The sequence below is a fragment of the Desmodus rotundus genome, chromosome 1 (assembly GCF_022682495.2).
Source record: "Desmodus rotundus isolate HL8 chromosome 1, HLdesRot8A.1, whole genome shotgun sequence".
Lineage (NCBI taxonomy): Eukaryota > Metazoa > Chordata > Mammalia > Chiroptera > Phyllostomidae > Desmodus > Desmodus rotundus.
Genome location: NC_071387.1, coordinates 101,400,686 through 101,419,639, shown reverse-complemented (window position 1 = coordinate 101,419,639; position 18,954 = coordinate 101,400,686). Strand labels below are relative to the sequence as shown.

General features: G+C 50.6%; 1 protein-coding gene across 7 annotated transcripts in view; it reads left to right on the top strand.

The window, feature by feature from the left end:
• Window positions 1-18,954, top strand: part of TFAP4 (transcription factor AP-4) — a 38,125-nt gene that overhangs the window by 2,742 nt on the left and 16,429 nt on the right. Inside the window, exons 2-4 of one of the 7 annotated variants that reach the window (XM_053928869.2) lie at window positions 143-239; window positions 1,627-1,777; window positions 12,957-13,053. The gene's annotated coding sequence lies outside the window, so the exon portion shown is untranslated. Of the gene's footprint in view, window positions 1-142; window positions 240-1,626; window positions 1,778-2,408; window positions 2,536-9,033; window positions 9,242-12,533; window positions 12,551-12,727; window positions 12,868-12,956; window positions 13,054-18,954 lie in introns of those variants that run through there. The other 6 variants (XM_053928871.2, XM_053928865.2, XM_053928875.1 and 3 more) reach the window with 6 other exon arrangements.

The following is an 18,954-nucleotide window of genomic DNA, read 5'->3' as shown; positions in this document are numbered from 1 at the left end:
TAGCTATATTTACGTATGGAGTCTTTAAGAGGTAATTAGGTTTAAATGAGGGCATGAGAGTGGGAAGGGCTCATGATAGGATAAGTACCCTTATAAGAAGAGGAAGAGAGAAAGGATTTCTCTGTCTCTCTTCCACATGAAGGCACAGCAAGGTGGCTGTCTGCAAGCAAGGAAGAGAGCCTTCACTAGGAAGTGAATCTGCCAGCATTTTGATCTTGGACTTCCCAGCCTCCAGAACTGTGAGAAGTACATGTGTGTTGGTTAAGCCCCACGGTCTATGGTATTCTGTTAAAGCAGCCTGAACTAAGACAATTGCTGATAGGTACATCTTGGGGACTGGATCTTGTCCCCTAATCTTTCATCAATAAACATTTATTGAACATCTAGGTTCCCATTCATTCAGCAGATGCTTATTAAGCTGTTATTATGTGTTCATTCAACATTTACTGAGGGTCTCCTGTGTGCCCAGGGCTAGGTAACTCCATCCATGTCTTAAGGAGATGTCTCAGTCTAGTGGAGACCCGTGCCTGTCAGTATCCAGAGGGGAAGTGGCTCACTCATTCACACACATAGTTGTTTAATGCACAATGCTAGCTCCAGCAGGAAACTCAGTAGTATAAGCACAGAATCTTTACTCAATCCAAGGAGCTGAGAGTGAACATGAAGAAGTGAGCCTTCAAATCTACATTGCAGATGTAGGAGAGATGACAGAAACCAAGGAAGATGAATGGTGGCAGACCCTGAATTCTGGCCCTTGAACTTAGCCCAGGCATTGGATCTCTCTGAACCTTAGTTTCCCATTCTCCATCTGTGAAATGGTGATCCTCACGCCTGATATGGGACGGTGTGAGGCTCAGTGGGGAGGGTACACAAATGACTTCCACCAAGGCCCGGTGGGGAGAAAGAACTGTGCAACAAATGGTAGCTATTATTATTAAGGAAGCCTGCAACCCACTGTGAGTAGGGCCAGTCACAAGGATGGAGTGATGGAGGGAGTGAGATCAGGATGACTTATTAACCTTGAGCTGGCGGCCTGGTGAGCGTCTCTCCACTTGGCGCTGGCTTGCCCTGCCTGCTGGCTTGCCGTGCCTGCAAGGCTGGGGCAGACTATGGGTGGGGTGTTTATTCTGGGAAGCAGCCCTGGCTGCTTCTCACACCCTTCACCAGTGAGAAAGGAGGGCTTCGAGTCAGAACTGAGGCACCTTCTGGGCCTGGTTTGGCCCTTAAGACTGTGCCCACCTGCCTGAAAGGCCCAGGGCTGAGAATGCCCAGGAGGCACAGCCTTAAGGGCCAGCTGGGTCATTCAGGTTTGGGACATACTCTCCCAGTGGGACTCCCCGGACCCTCAGGAAAACTGGTCCTAGAGGTCCTGAAGTACTCCACTTTTGGAGTTCTGGATGTCAGCGTGGAGGTGAAGCCTCTGGGCTGAGGGGTGAGGGTAGTGACACTGGAGATGGGGTTGTGGCTTCTCTGCCCCTAGAAGAGCCCCTGAGTGCTTTCATCAGGGTCAGCTTCATGATATTCACCTGTGCAATCCCACAAGCCTGGCACTTAGAAGGGTGCAAGCTTTGGGGCTCAATTTCTCCCATCACCATCTTGAAATTTATTATTATTTTTTTAACACAGAGCCCTGCTGTTTTCCTTTTGCACTGGGTCCACCCAATGGTACAGCCTGTCCTGCCTTCATGCTTTGGTTCCCCCCAGTATGTAACTTCTCTCTCCAGTGGGGCATTCAGATCCAATCCTCAGCCACGCCCAGCCAGCCAGGAGGGCCCAGGTAAGCCCATCTCGGGGGGAAAAATGGTGGGGGGCCAGCCCCTCCGGAAAAGCCCAAGGCCTGGTGTGTAAATGACGGGTATGTCAACAACTTTCCTGATCTTCTGGATGACAATATTACTTATACTTACCCCAGTTGGACTGTTGGGATGGTTAAAAGTTCACATAAAGGACACAGTGACTGGCACAGAGTAAGCGCTTAATAAGTTAGAACTATTATGTTTTAAAAATGAGGATTATTACAGGCGCTAGCTTGGAGGGAGGGAAGAAGGGAGTGGTCAGCCCCGCATCCCCACGGACCTGTACCAGGAAGGAGCAGCCGCCCCTTCTGCCTTCCCAGGGAAGAGACCCCCCCCCCCCCCAAGGCAGGGACGAGGGGGCGGAGGATCGAGAGCGATACATTTCTGAGTCGTGACCAAGTGGAAACTCCCTCCCCGAGGCGGAAGCCGGGGGCGCCCCACTGGAGCCGGAGCCTCCCCTGGGGCGGGACCAGCAGCCCGGGGGCGGGGCGCCGCGGGGGGACCCGGGTCCCGCCCCTCACCCTCATATGAATATGAATGAGCCGGCGAGCGGAAGTGTGAGGCGGACCCGGGTGGCTCCGCCTCCGTCGTTGGCTCGCGGCGGAAGGTGTGGCTTGGTAGAGAACGTTCAGTCCCTCCCTCCCGCGCGGGGCCTCCTTCCGGCTGGCACGCCCCGGACGTGACCTCCGGGGTGCGCGCTGGAGCCGCCCGTGGGGAGGTGCCTGCGCCCCCAGCACAGGTAGGGCAGTTCTTTGTCCCCGGCGCCGCCCACCGAAACCCGGGTCCTGTAGCCAGCCGGGTCTCGCGGCTCCTGTGCGCGCTACCCCTCTTGCTCCGGCCCCGAGTGGGCGTCTGGACCCTGAGTGAGACTCCTAGGCGCACCCGCAGCCCCGGAGACGTGATAGGAATCCTTCATTCACTCCGACGAGCCGAGCGCGAGCACAGGGTAGGGAATGTAGAAGCAGCCCTGCCCTTAAAGGGCTTATGGGCCAGGGCGAGGGAGGCCAGAGGGGTGCAGCAGTGGAATGTCCAGTATGTCAACTGAATGTGTCAGGGTGAGGACAAAAGCGGGGAAGGCTTTCTGGAAGGCGACTTTTGGGTCAAGACCTGGAGGAAGCTAGGGAACCAGCTGGTGCATGGGGGTGTGAGGAGCAGCTGGGTACTGAGGCCCCTGTGGCTGGAGTGGAGAGGAGAGGATGAAAAGGATGGAATAATGATAATGGCTCACGTATTGAGCCAGGCCAAGTGCTAGGTGCTTTCTGATATTATTTTTTTTTAATCATCAGGACAACTTGGACCTGGGAGCTACTATTAGCTGAGAGGAAATCGGGCTCAGGGAGGTTAAATAACTTGCCCAAGGTCACACAGCATTGGAGCCTAAGGAGACTGACGTCACTCCCTGAAACACACCCAAGAGACCCAGGGTGGGGTGACCTTGACCAAGATAAGTTCTCCACTTGGCTCCTCAGTTTCCTCCCAAAGTACTAGAGAGAGGGGGAGGTGAGTGACTTGAAGGGAAGGATGGCCTGTCAGGGCCCTTTTTGCTGACAGTCTGCTTAAAAGTGTGCTGTAATGCATACCTAGCAATTGGGGCCCTGAAGCCCTAAAATTAGCGTACAGAACAAGGGTGTAGCAGTTTTCGTGGACAGAAGTCTTCTCTCTGTTCTCCTGGACAAGCTTTTGTTGATGGGAAACACTTGTCACCCCTCCAGACTTTGGAGCAGGTACAAGGGGCTTTGGGAAAGGAGACAAGTGAGTTTGGTCAAGGCAGAAGACCTGGAGCTGGGAAGAGGCTGCTTCTGATAGTGGGTTACTGAGAAAGCCTGGTATGGCTGAGTGCTCTGGAACAGTAACAAAGACACAAAGACGTCAGCCAGGCAGGCTCTGTGTACCCACGAGGAGCAACTGCAGGATGAGCAGAATCACCCAAACACCCCTGTGAACCTGGAGAGATTAAAGTACACCTGTGAAACCCACCCAAATCTGTGCTGGCAAGCAGGTTCTCCGATCACTGTCCAGATGTGGTGGAAAGGACCTCAGAGTTGCTGATCAGGGCTCTGCTGGCTGTGCCCATCGCCTCTCTGTTGTGGAAGGGGGAGATGTTTTTATGCTCCTGTGAAGATCTGCCTATGATCTGGTCCCCAGGCACTGAAGGCCTGTAGGTTTCTCAGATACCTCTTTTCCAGCCTGGCACAGCTTCCAGTCTTGGCCTTTGCCTCTGTGTTTGAGCCTCAGGGCACCAGTAAGTCTGAGATCCTGTTGATAGAGACCACAGGAGGACTTACTGTTAGGCCATTTATAGATAGATAAGAGACGCCCAGAGGTTACAGTGGTTCACCTGAGAGCCCACAACTATGAAGTAGGAGAGAAGATACAAGTGCAGACCTTTGGAGTCCAGAGCCCAAGCCTGCCCCTCAGGGAGTGGATTCACCGGAGCAGAAGGGATGTACTTCTTATGTAGCTACATGTTTGCTAAATTGGGTGCCTTGGAGACCTCCACCCCCTTCTGTCAGCCACACACACACTCACTCTGTGGGACATAGGGATGCGGAGGGAATGATGACCAAAGGGGAAAGAGACACTTTCTATTCTCAGCTATACAGCCCCTGGGCCTCATCTCCAGGCGTTGGCATCTGTGCAGAATCAGTCCCTTCTCAGGATGGGTCTGGTGTAAGAGGGGCCAGAGGCACTTTCACGAATGCCTGCCAGTTTCTCCAGCCAGGCACTTCCTCTTCATGAAGTCTCAGGCTTTGGTCTTGGGCCCTGGGCCCAAGGGGTGAATGACTCCACTTGGGCACCTGGAACCACCCACAGGTCCTGGCCTTGAACTAAGGGCCCAGCTGAAGCTATGGCAGCTGACTGGGTGGCCATGAGTGGGGATGCCAGGATGGAGGGAGAGAGGTCTGAGGGGGCACATGTGAGTCATGAGACTCTTGTGAATAGAATGCCAGAAGGAGATGGGAACTGGTCCCCTCAAATGACTCCTGTGGGCCCTGAGCGAAGCTTGATTGGGCATCGTTCCACAAAGCGAGGGGCTGCTGGTTAGATTCCAGGTCGGGGCACATGCCTGGGTTGTGGGCTGAGAGGCAACTGATTGATGTTTCTCTCCCTCTGTTTCTCCCTTCCCTTCTCTCTAAAAATAAATAAACAGCCCTGGCTGGTGTGGTTCAGTGGATTGAATGCCGGCCTGCAAACCGCGGGGTCACTGGTTCGATTCCTGGTCAAGGCACATGCCTGGGTTGTAGGCCAGATTCCCAGTTTGGGGTGTGCAAGAGGCAACCACACATTGATGTTTCTCTCCCTCTCTTTCTCCTTTATCCTCTCTCTAAAAAGAAATAAATCTTTATTAAAAAAACTAATAAATAAAGTCTTTAAAAAAAAAAATAAATGACCCTGTGGGCCAGGGCTGGTGAGCACTCATTTTGCACTTTGCTTCATGTTGATCTGGTCTCTCCTTCCCTCTGGACCTCTTACCTCCCTGGAAATATTTTGAGTCATAAAGCCCCAATGCGATCTCAAACTCAACGTGCTGACCAGTGAGTTTGGGGCAAGGCCCGGGGATCTGTATTCTTGACTAGCTTAAGAGACTTGTGATGCATGTGGTCCTCTGACAAGACCTGGAAAACCCCTGTCCCCGGTTTCCTAGCCAGGCAGCTGCGAGGAACCCCTTCCAGGCCTTCTGGCAGATAAGAGACTAGCGTGCCTAATGGTTTTGCACAATAATTTAAACGCATTCTTCATTGGAGCACTGTTACCAGCTGAGCTTCTCCCTGTTTAAAATAAATGATGGAGTCTCAAGCAACAGCCCTGTCTGCATCTCTGTCCTGCCAAGTTTCCCCGAAGACCAAGCTACCCTAGACTACCAACTCACTTCTGAGTTCCCTGCTCTGTCCTGAGCTCTCCCCGCACACAGCTCTTCACATCAGGTTCTGCTTAAGTCCTAACGCCCCCAGGGTCTGCCTATGGCCCCTGAAACAGGTGTTCCCTAAGTCCATCTTTGGACCTCTTTTGCTTGACAGGTTTTCTCAATTGAAGAGCAAAAGTTAAGAGAACCTCCATCTCTACTCAAGAGTTCCCAATATTTATACCCAACCATAGGGGGCGCCAGGCCCACTTTGTTAGGGGCTAGCTTGTCTTCCCTAGGCTAGTCTACTGGAGCTCTTCCAAATAGGCTCTTTGATTTGAGGGGAATCCAGCCACACCTGTCACTTAGGGTGGTCCAGCAGGGTGGCTTTTCCTGAAGCTGTACACCCTGAGAGAGAAAAGAGTGCCTGCAATCTTTAAGGGAGACCCTTTTAGTAGCCAGGCTTCCCTGTTGGAAACTTGCGGCTTCTTTTTGCTTTTCCTGATAAAACTGTTACTACCATCTTATCTTTGTGACCCCTGAGCCTCACCCCCATAGGTGTCAGTTCTGGTGCTGGAGGCTTCTGGCCCCAGGATCTCTTTGAACTGCCCCCACACATATTTAGTCCCTTCAGTCCCTAGTTTGAGGTTTTTGAAATTTACTAGCAGCCTGCTTACTTGGCACAGAGCTAGACACTGAGCCCAGGCATGCATGCCCAGTGCTTTGGACTAGTTTGTTGCCTGCTCAGAGACTGCCCAGCTCTCCTCCATGTGTCAGGGACCACATGGCATTGGGTCACACTGCCCCTGCCCGGAGTTACGGGTCTTGGTTCAGATGCTGGTTTTCCCCTAACCAGCCTCATGACCCAACAGATTCCTTGAGTCCTCAGAGCCCCTGTTTCCTCCTCTATGATGTTGAAGCTGGTGATGATAGCCTGTCTCACAAGGCGCTTGTGAAGACTGACATGATGTGACCTCATCGCTAAGGGTCCTTGGCACAAAATATTGCCTGATCTGTATTACGTCATTTAGTCCTCAGAACTGCCCTATCAGGAGACTGTTGCTGCCAGGTCCATTTTGTAGATGATGAGAGGGAGGCTCAGAGAACCCAAGTGATTCACCCAAGACCACACAGCTATAAAGTGGCAGAGGTAGGATTATTCTAGTAAAATCATTTCACTCCAGAGTCTAAACTTCTAACCACTCACATCTCACCCCCACATCCTCTGCTCTAAGTTCTCTTTATCTTTTGTCCCTTTATTCAAAAAATATTTATGGCTTGCCTACTACCTAAGGATATTTCGGTGAATGAACAGAGGAAGCTGTGCCTTCAGGGAGCACATTTTGGTGAGGACACAGATAGGAAGAGATGTCTGGGAACTCCTGTAGGTATTTGCCCACTGCCCCTCTTCCTCACTATCTGCCCTTGGGGCACAGAGCAGGACCTCCTATCTTGCCTCCCTACTGTTTCTCCTACCAGGAGGCTTCACGTGGTGGCTAAATTGGACTGAATGTGGTTTTGACCCTTGTGAAGGAGGAAGTGGATCACAGCAGAATCTGGTATAGGGTTTGAAGGCGTTGGGGGCAATGGCTATGCTGGCATTGGAAGGAATGGGCATCACCATTCAAGGCCAGGCTGAGGGCAGGCTTTATTAGGGAATACAAATCAAAACCACATTGAAATACTGCTTTACACCCACCAGGTGTAATAGTGAAGACTATTACTATAGTGAAGAAAGAGAGAGAGTAATAAGCATTGGGAAGATACAGAGGAATTGGAGCCCTCACACACTCCTGGTGGCAATGTCAAATGGTGCAGCTGTTTTGAAATAGTCTAGCATTTCCTCAGCAGAGTCACCCAGCACTTCCACTCCTAGCCGTATACCCAAGAGATTTGAAAATATGTGTCCAGGCAAAAACTTGTACATGGATGTGGACGTTCATAGCAGCACTATTCACAATAGCCGAGAGGAGGAAACAACCCAAATGTTCATGAGCTGATGAATGGGTAAATAAAATGTCTAGACATGCAGTGGAATATTTATGTAGCCATGAGAGGGAATGAAGTTCTTTTCTTCTTCAAAATTGATTTTAGGGAGAGAGAAACATCTATTTGTTGTTTCACTTATTTGTGCATTCTTTGGTTGATTCTTGTGTGTACCCCGACCAGGGATCGAACCTGCAGCCATGGAGTATCGGGATAACTAACCACCTGAGCTACCTGGCCAGGCAGGAATGAAGTTCTGACGCAGACTACAACATGGATGAGCCTTGAAAACATTATGCTGAGTGAAGATGCCAGACTGAAAAGGCCACAGTATGGTTCCGTTTACATGAAATGTCCAGAATAAGCGAGTGAGTGCAGATGGAAAGTAGAATACTCGCTGCTAGGGGCTGGGGCGCAGGGATTGGAAAAGAACTTAATGGCTGCAGGTTTTCTTTTGGAAGCAATAAAAGTGTCCTAAAATTGATTGTGGTGATGGTTGCACAACGTGGTTGAATTTACTAAAAACATTGAAATGTATACTTTAAAATGGTAAGTTGTGTGGTATGTGAATTATATCTCAATAAAGTCTTGTTAAAAAAATATTAGCCTGCATTAATGCTGACAGAAGGCATCAGGAAGTGGACTCAAGAACTTGCCTTGCTGAGTGACTGGGGGCGATTCTTTGCGGTTACATTGCCATAGTTCTCATGAAATGATCGCAGAGAAGTGACTCTCCGTAGAGGAGGCTTCAATCCATCCTGGAGGCCTCAGCATGTGTTACCTCTGAGAGTGGCCCCCTACCTCGTAACCCTCCCTTTGTCACTTCCCATCAGCCTCAGCCCTTTCTTCCTTCTTTCTTTCCTCTTCAGCACTTCACAAACTTGGAATTATTTTCTGTCCGTGGATATGATTTTGTCTGACTCTTGCGGGGCTGAGTTCCATGAGGTCAGGGGTTTGTCTATATCTGGTTTGCCCACAGTAGGTGCTCAACAAATACCTGTTAAGTGAACGAACTCATGCAGGGTAGGGAAAAAGTAGGTTTATGGTTGTGAGTACAGGAAACAGAGTTTACTCTTGTGTTGTTATTTATTAATCAATGTATTATTTTCTACATGAATAACTATAAATCCATTTTTGCCCGATCCTGTTTATGCTGATAACTGGGGGAGGTCTGGGCCGGGGTCTGTGCTTGCTGCAGGGGAGGGAGTGAGCAGAGTGGATCGGGGTGTCTCCTGGCTTTCATTTTCTCTTGTTTCAGTTCCAGGAGAATGTCTCAGGAAAGGAAGCCCAAAGCCTGGTCTGGCTGGGAAGAGGGGGGAGGGGAGGGGAGCAGGAGTGGGGGCTGGGCTGGGCAGGCCTAGGGAGGAAGTCTGTAGCCCCAGGCTGCCGAGGGCGTGGTGTCTGTGTTTGCACCTTTGGAATGTGGCTGATTCACTCTTGGGAGAGCCCTGTGCAGCCACCGCTGCTGCCTTGGATCTGACATCTGGAGGCTGAATTCCCAGAGGACACAAATTCTTGCGAGCAGATGCCAACTTTGAAGGTTGAACTGAGTGATGGAGCTGCTTTAGGAGGCGGCCAAGAGGCGCCCCCCCCTCCCCAGGATTCTGTGAGAGAGGTGAGGCCCCATCCCCAGCTCTGTCCCAACCCTTAAGCTAACAGAGCCTCCAGGGAAACTGGTTACTTAACAACTCATGTAATTGCAAAGACTGAGAGCCCGGCTGGTCAAGCAATGGTGCTGGGACACTGGCTTGCATCTCTGGGTCCAGTATCCTCTGTGTCTCTCAGCTTGGCTCTCCCAGGGCTCCAGCAAGATCCCAGGCTTGCCTCTTGTTGGGTCCCAATTCATCCCCATCGCTGATTGGACAGATCTAGGTCAGGAGTTTGCCCCAGCCCAGGGCAGACACCCCTAGAGCCACGAGGGAAAATGTGGGAGTAAGGGGTCCCCCAAAGGAGCCAATGCCAGGGGGTAGGCAGAAACAGCACACAGCCCCGCTCTGCTTAGCTGCCTCCACAGGACTGGCTTCTGGGGGCTCTTGCCAGGCACTGTGCTCAGCTTCATGGTTCTTACTTCCGGATGTCCCATTGGCTATAAGTTCCTTAAGTTTTTGGAAGCTCATTTTCTTCATCTATGAAATCTCATAGGACTCTTTTTTAAAGATTTTTAAAATGTACTTGTGGAGAGGGAGAGAAACATCGATCGGTTGTCTCTCGCACACCCCCAACCAGGGACATAGCCTGCAACCCAGACATGTGGCCTCAGCTGAGAATCGGACTGGGGACATTTCGATCTGAGGCCTGTGGGACGATGCCCGATGCCCGACCCACTGAGCTACACCAGTCAGGGCTCATAGGGTTCTTTTAAGGATTAAATTAGACAATGCGTGCAAATCCCTTGGTAACTGCCTGGCCCCGAGGAGGCAAGATGCTAACATGTCTAGTTCCCTTTCTCTACCCTGTATTTAGTTATTATGTTATGTGCTCTGTGACCATGTGGGCATGTGTATGCACACGTGTGCATGTGTGCACATGTGTGAACATGTACACAGCAGGTGCCTTTCTCTTTTCCAAGGAGTTCTCTATTGTTTGGCTTCCTCCCAGAGGGTTAGGAATTACACAGGACAGAGGGTGGAGATAGGAGGAGAGGGAAAGGGTTGAGAGAGAAGTGTGTGGGCCTCACTTGCAGGTCTGTAGGCTCAGGCCTTCATCTGGGAGTTGCCTCCCTGTTCCCTTAGGGCTGGAGGAAGAGCCCAGGCTCTGAGGGGTGGCTGTCTCTGTCCATTCTATGCCACACTATAAGTGTGTCTGGCCATTTGACATTGGGGGAGAGCCCCGAACCAGGCCTGCTGATCTCATCATACATTCTCTCCTCTGGAAGCCTGGGACCTGGGGGTGGCTCAGAGAGGAACCCAGGCCTGGGGCTTCTCAGAAGCAGACACTGGTGCCCAGTGTAGTCTGAACCTCTCAGACACCTCAGAAAAACGGGGCTTCTGGATGTCAGAGGTCAGGCCTGCTATGAGCTTTTTCCAGCTATTTGTTAACTGAAGTAAAGCACCTACCAGACTCTGCTTTGAGCCATGGAGTGCCAGGATGAGTGCTCTACCCCCTGCTCCACGTCCTCCCCTCCTGCTGGCCCTGCTCGGTGCCACGCCTCTGAGCTGCCACGGTCTGTGGGTGCCAGCTCATCCCCACCCAACCACCCAAGTCCTCTGACTCAGCCCAGATGCCACCGTGTGCACCTGTGGCTATTGTCACCTCCATGGCTGTGGGTTTAGTACCTCCGTGTAGATTAATTGGGACACTCTCTCAGTCACCGTGGCTGGGAGCGGTTCCTGCATGTCGGTCACTCATTCCCGTCTGTGTGCACTGAGCATGACTCTGTGACAGTCATCCCAGGATGCCAGGCCTATGCTGCTTGGCTCTTGTCTGGGTGTTGAGCATTTTAAAATGTGTTCATATGGTGTCTTCCAGTTTATGACAGACTCTTTAAAAGTTGAAGGATGTAGTAATGAGAGCTATATTTTCTGAGCTCTTACTAAATGCTTTTTAAAAATTGAGCTATAGCCCTGGCTGGTGTGGCTCAGGGGACTAAGCGCCGGCCTGCAAACCAAAGGGTCGCCAGTTCGATTCCCAGTCAGAGCACATGCCTAGGTTGCAGGTCAGGTCCCCAGTAGGGGGGCGCACAAGAGACAACCACACATTAATGTTTCCCTCTCTTTCTCCCTCCCTTTACTTCTCTTTAAAAATAAATAAATAAAATCTTAAAAAAAAACCAAATTAGTGTTTAGAAAAAATAAAAATTGAGACATAGCTATGACTGGGTAGGCCAGTTAGTTGGAGTGTTGTCCTGTATACCTAAAGTCTGCGGGTTTTAATTCCTGGTCAAGGCGCATACCTAGGTTGCAGATTTGATCCCTGGCCAGGGCACATATGGGAGGCAACCAATCAATGTTTCTATGTTTCTTGCTCACATTGATGTGGATCTCCATCTCCCTCTCCCTGTCCCTCTCTCCCTTCTCTTTCTAGCAATAAGCATATCCTTGGGTGAGAATTAAAAAATAAAACTAAAACTTGAGATAACATATAAAATTCACCCCTCTAAAATACACACTCAGTGGATTTTACTGTATTCGAGTTGTGCATCCGTCACCACCACCTAATGCCAGAACATTTCCACCATCCCCAGAAGAAACTCTGGCAGTTCTTGTAACAAAGTGTACCGCTCACATGGCGGCGGGCGGCGGGGGGCTGTTGATGATGGAGGAGGCTGTGTATGTGTGGGATCAAGGGGTATATGGGAAATCTCTGTACCTTCTGTTCAGTATTGTTGTGAACTTAAAGTTGCTCTTAAAAATAAATTGATTAAGAATAATAACAAAACAAAACAGAAAAGAAACCCTGAACCCATTAGCGCTCACTCCCCATTCCTCCACTTCCCCCAGCCCCCGGCTATCACCAGTCTGCGTTCTGTCTCTGTGGATTTGCCTGTTGTGGACATGTGACCTTTTGTGTCTGGCTTCTTTCACTGAGCATCATGTTTTCAAGGTCCGCCCGCGTTGTAACATTTGTCAGTACTTCATTCCTCTTAACAGTTAAGTAGTAGTCCATTGTGTGGCTAGATCAGAATTTGTGTATCCTTTCAACCTATCAATGAATGTTTGTGCTGTTTCTACTTTTTTTGAATAATGTGGATAATGCTGCTATGTGTGTGCAGTTTTTATTTTTGTGTAGATGAAGATTTTCAATATAAGTACTTTTTACAACTTTTTTTAACTTATGTTTTTAAATCCTTACCCAAGGATAGGTTTATTGATTTTAGAGAGAGAGGGAGGGAGAGAGAGAGAAGTACTCATGTGAGAGAGAAACATCAATCTGGATCTGTTGCCTCCCGTACACACCCCAACTTGGAATGGAACACGCATCCTAGGTATGTGCCCCAGCCAGGGATCGAACCTGCGAACTTTTGGTGTACAGGATGACATTTCAACCAACCGAACCACCTGGCTAGGGCTCAAATATAAGTACTTTCAAAAATTAATTAATTAATATTATATTTTTTCCATTACCATTTATCCCCCTTTCACTCCCTCCCCCCACCCTGCAGTCACTACCCCGTTGTTCACGTCCATGAGTCCTTACATGTAAGTGCTTTTTGACAAGTGCTTTGCTCAGTCCTTGCAGCAGCCCCGTGTGTCAGTGCTGGCACGCCCCTCCGCGTGCAGATGAGGAAACAGGCTCATGGAGGTGAGTGCAGTTGGAAGCACTGGGATTCTCTGGCTCCTGGCCGCCAGGCCCTGTGATGCCTACTGAGTGTTTCCGTTCATTTCTGGCAGAGCCTTGCCGAGTGCCGTCCCACAGTAAGTGCTGCTGACTCTTCCACCAAGGGCCACGTGGACCTCAGGGCCCAGATGTGCTCCATGTTCTGTCAAGGTAAGTGCCAATCACTTGCTCAGTGGTGATCCCGTGGCCCCAGGGAAGAACCTCAGGGGGTTACAGGAGGTCCCCACTGCTTTAGATTCATGCATAGATCTGGGACTAAGCATTTAACTACTGCCTCTTAATACATTTTCATCTGGCACCGCCTTGCTTTCCCGGAGGTCCCAAGGCTGCCTTTCATCTCTGGCTTTGGATTTGGCACATAGACCTGGGTGTACCTGTTGGTGAACTTTTCTTCTTCCACCTCTCTCCCCTCATGGCATGGTGGGTAGGTGTACAAGTCCTGCTGTCAGGCAAGCCTTCTTTCAGGTCAGCTCTGCCACTGTGGCTGTGTGGTTTCAGGCAAGTTTGTGAATCCCACTGAGCCTGTATTTGCTCATCTGTAGTGGGGTGTCATAATAATACTACCTATTGATATACTGATTAGGTGGGAGATGAAGTGCTCACTCAATACACAGCACCTCACATACACTGGGGAAGCCACCCATCTCTGGTCAGTCCTCACTGCAGAGGCAGGCTGGCAGCGGCCCAGGGAGGGGGCAGGAGCTTTGTGTGTTTCCCTACCCCTGGAGCAGTGAGGGGCTTCCATGACTCAGTTCTGCCCAAGGAGGGGAAAGTTAAGGCCAAGCCTCTGAGGTAGGAAACCCAAGGGACCTCCCTGTCCTCCTCCCCACTCTGCCCTCTGCCTGTCTCCCCATCCAGTGCTCCTGGCAAAGCTGGGCAGGGCCTGATGCATTGTTTTCTGGTTGCCTTGGCCCGGTCCTCTATCCCTTCCCCAGATCTGCAGCACAGACCTGCTGCCTCCCTCGTGGACCACTTTGGGTGTCACAGCCCACAGCCTGGGGCTGGAGGGGCAATCATTCAGAAAGGATGTGGGTCAAGGATGGAAGGACCTCTTCTGGCCGCCAGAGCGGAGCCTCCAGCTCCTGCCACGGAAACCCTCTTTGCTGCTGCTGCTCAGCCTTTCCCAGCCCTGCCCCTCTGCTTCTGCTTCTCACATTTCAACTGCTGAGTTACTGGCACCACCTTGTGCTGCCGCTGCTACTGCTGCTGCCGCTGAGGCGGAGGGCGCTGCACCAGACAGATGTTACCCCCACCCCCACCCCGCCCATGTGCTGGCAGTGGCTCACTACTGGAAATAGCAGCAGGGGCTCACGGTCCACAGGGGCTGAGGGAGGAGAAAGCCATCCTGAAACCAGTCACTCTGCTCTAACCTGGCCCCCCTCCTGGGCTTTATCTTGTCTTCTTTCTCCCTGCCTGCCCAAAGTTGAAGCCAAAGCCTCCCAACGACCCCTAGGAGTCGTTCCTCCTTTTGGCTTCCTGGACACTGACCATTGACCACAGAATGTGGATTCTCCATCACTGCATACTTGACCTTGTCCTTTCATGTAGATGGTGTTTTCTCCCTCCATATTCCTCAGTAAACCCAGCTGGGCTCCTCAGAACCTCCTCCTGCACCTGGCTTTATTTGCTCAGGCTGGGCCACTAGTCCCAGGTGAGTCCTGAGGCCACAGGAGGTTGTGAGGAGCCTGTAGGGAGCCAGGTGTTGGCACCAACTAACTGGGACGATCTTGGGCTAGCCCCTTGGGGTATGATAACAGTGCTGTAGTGAGGACAAAACAGGGAATTCAGGTAAAGCCGCCAGAGCAGCAGCTGGCGCTTAGCGGCACTTGAGCACTTGTGCCCACATACGCATGTGCCTCCCCTCTGCACCTGCTGGAGCTTTGAGTACCCCTCCCTAGGGAGAGCTGCTCCTGCTCCCTTGTTGCCTTGCCCCTCACAGCCACCCAGGTCTGCTTTCTCATCAGAGCAAACCTGTGTCCCTCCCCTGGTCTGGCCAGTTCCAGTCCTAGCCCTAGCTCCTCCCTTTTCCATCCTCAGGTGGGACTGGACACCCTGCCTTCTCTCCCTCACCCCTCTCCATTCCTCTGAGAAGTTCCAGCTGCCCAGAGACACATTGGACACCCTTTCTGAGCTCAACAGCACCCCCAGCTGTCCTCTTCCTCTCTCCCTCCATCCTTTCTCCTGAACCCCAAATGCTCCCTCCTGGTTTCTTCTGGCACCTTTGCTGATCCTTCGTCCTTCTTGCCATGCCCCCTGATCCCTAGGCTGATTCAGTCTCCTTGGATTTTGACCAGAGGCCCCAAGCTCTGTCCTCCCCTCTCCCCCACACTGTCCCATGGGCAGGAACCAGACTGGGTATCACATCCCCACTCTCCAGCTGTGCCCAGCCTCAGGCTCCTGCTTGGTCTGCTGGGCGGGAAAATCACAGCCAAGCTGTGTGCTTACAGACATCAACTGAGGAAGTGGCCAGCCATTTTCATTTAAAACTGAAACACTAGCCAGGGTGGTCATATGTTGAGTTGTTGTAACGGGAATGCACCTAACTGAAGCAGGGAATACCTAGTTCCTCCTTGTTCATATGGTGAAAAGCAGATGTTTCCCTGGGGGAAAGTCCCTCACAGAGGGAGGTGAAACTTGACCATGGAGTGTAAGGAGAGGAGCTGAGTGCTGAACATGGAGGGGAGAGAAGAGGGATGAAGGCAGTAGCCTACCCTAGGGAGCTGTAGCAGTGAGCCTGGAAACAGGGAGCAGAACCAGAGAAGGGGCACAGGGGACATGCCACAGGTGGACTCCAGCCCTCTGTTCAAGGGCTTGCCTATGAGCAAAGTGAGTCAGGTTGGGCTGGACAAAGGAAGCCGGCACTGGAGGTCAGGGCCTTTGGGGGCTCCTAGACAAGCCCACTGCCCCCAAGATCTGTGAGGCCTCTGAGGTGCAGGAGGCCAGAGGTCAGCCACTCCCCCCCAGTCCCTGCCTTGGGTTCTCCAAATGTGTTCCCTCTGCTTGCCCTGAAAGCAAGCATCATGTGTGCCAGGCACCCCCTAGTGGCTGGGGAACCCTAGCCTTGTTGGCCCAGAGATCTCTGTGCCTAGGGTAGGAAAGGGGACCAGGGCATTGGAGGACATTGCGGTTTGCTCCAAACCCCTGCATGTCTAACACCCATTCTGCCTTCCTGGGAGTATTCGGGATCCCCTCCCAGGCAGGGGCTATTTACTTCTATGGGGCCTCCATTCCTGATCCAAGAGTTTGTATACATGACCACCCCTATCTCCTAAACAGGTTGGGGTTCCCCGCATGTATCAGAGCCTGCTGGGGCCCAAAGGGCCATCACTCAGCCCCCAGTTCATGGCATATTCTCTTAGAGGAAAAGCCTCAAATTAGGTTTGGGGACCCAGATTCCTATTCAGGTTCCATCTCCAGTTCTCTGTATGTCCTTAGGGAAAGTCTCAACTTCGGCTGCACCGCCCTCATTTGTGGTGGCAGCAGAATTCTGCTAAGTCCTCCAGTGACCTTTACCCTCATATACTCCCCTCCCACTGAGCGTGGGTACCCTATGAACAATAGGGTGTTACTCTCGTGATTAGGTTATGCTATATATGCACAGTTGACATTGAGGCAATGTCAGACTAACAGTATCTATTAGCCTGACCTAATCACATGACCCCTTTAAAAGTAGAGTCTTCTCTGGCTGCTTCTGGAAGAGGAAATTAGATTTGAATCGAGAGAGGGATCCATGGGGTCCATGGGTGGGATGCCCCTTGGTCAGATGGAGTGGACCACGGCACAGGGATCTGGGCGTGCCCCCCAGTCAGTAGCTAGCGAGCCGATGGGACCTCAGTCCTGCAGCCGGAAGGACCTTAATTCTGCAGACATCTGAGCTTGGAAGAGGATCAGAGCCCCAGATGAAATTGGAGCCGCAGCTGATACCTCGTTTCGGCTGGTGAGACCCTGAGCAGAGAGCCCAGCCATGTCATGCCCAGCTAGCCTTCTGACCTCCTGAACTGTGGGGTGATAGACAGGTGCTATTTTAAGCCAATAAATTTGTGGGAGTTTATTACATGGCAACAGAATAGTATTCTAGACACATGTAGGATAAAAATGAGAAAAATCTATACCCCACCCCATCCCCCATGGGTGCCGCATAGAGTCAAAACCTGCAGCAGCTGCCCTGTTTACAGTCCCCCCTCCTGGGTGCAGTTAAACCTTCATTCTTGGGGTTTATCTCTCCCACCTGAGCTTCCAAAATTATGAGATGAGGGCAGGTTCTGAGAAGGGCTGTGCTAATGGCATCATCAGGGCAGCAAGATCCCATTTTGGCTGAAGAAGGAGCTCTGGAACCCTTTACTATGGGGGGTCCCTGGACTTCTGGCCATCTTTAGGGTCAATAAAGTCATTTTAAAAATAATAGCTTTATTAGATATAATTCACCCATCTAAAGTGTAGAATTGAGCCCTGGCTGGTGTGGCTCAGTGGATTGAGTACCGGACTGTGAACCAAACGGTCACGGTTCGATTCCCGGTCAGGGCACATGCCTGGGTTGTGGGCCAGGTCCTCAGTAGGGGGCACACGAGAGGCAACTACACATGTTGATGTTTCTCTCCCTCTCTTTCTTCCTCCTTTCCCCTCTTTAAAAATAAATAAAATCTTAAAAAAAATAAAGTGTAGAATTGAGTGGTTTTAGTATATTCAGAGTTGTATAACCATCACCACAATAAATTTTATAACATTTTCATTGCCCCAAAGAACCCCCCACATTCATTAGGGGTCACCCCTCATTTCCTCCTAACTCCCCCTCATTCCCTGTCAACCACTGATCTTTCTGTCTCTATAATTTGCTTATTCTTGACATTCCATACAAATGGAATCATTCAATGTGTGACCTGTGTCTGGCTTCTTTGACCGAGTATCATATTTTCAAGGCTCGTCCGTGTTGTGGCATGTGTCAGTACATTCCTTTTTACTTTTTACTTATTATTTTTAATTTTTACTTTTACTTTTTATTTATTATTTTTAAAATTTATTTTTATTGGATTTTTTCCCCATTACTATTTATTCCCCTTATACCCTCTTCCACCTCCACCCATCCGTCCCCTTCATTCCTTTTTACGACTGAGTAATATTCCATCATGTAGGTGGACCACATTTTGTATACCCACTCAACATTAAAGCCTGTTGATGACTCTTATTCACTCTTCCTAACTGGAATTTGGGGGTGGGGCAGTGAGAAGGGGAGCAAAGGGGAGGGAAGGGTGCCAGGAGCCCGCTCAGTAAATGATCTGCATTTCTTTTTCTTTTTTTAAAGTATATTTTATTGAATATGCTATTACAGTTTTCCCAATTCCCCCCACCCCTTTATCCTCCCTCTGCTCTGCACCCGCCAACCCTCCAGCATTCCCCTCCCCTTAGTTCATGTCCATGGGTCATACATATAAGTTCTTTGACTTCTCTGTTCCTATGCCATTCTCAACCTCTCCCTGTCTGTTTTATGATATGCATTTCTAACAGGGATCATCCGTTCATCCATGGGCAGTTATTAATTACACTCTTTATGAGATGTCTTTTTTTTTTTAAAGATGGCTCATTTTTAAAATAGATTTTTAGAGAGAGGGAAGAAAAACCCCATTGATTTTTGTTCTTACACTACACATTCATTGGTTTATTCATGTGTGTGTCCTGACCGGGACTGAACCTGCAGCCTTGGCATATCTGGATGATACTCTTACTCAGCTTAGCTACCTGGTCAGGGCCTGAGACCTCATTTTTAAAGGGCACACAGTCTGCGGGCTGATTTCCACACCACTTGATCCTCTGTGCAGTTCTCTCTACTGTAGAGCAGGTGAACCCCATATTCGATGTCAGCTTTACACACATCTCTTCCCTCTCATCTGTAGCGCGTTTTCCCTGGGAGCGGGGGAGAGCTTGGACTCTGTCCCTCCCTGCATATCACTAAACCCTGTCATTCTCCCTGGGCCAGCTCAGACGCCTCTGACCACTGCCGCCGTGGCATGCTGGTACCAGTGATGTATCAAATACCACTTATTGATCGCTTATTGA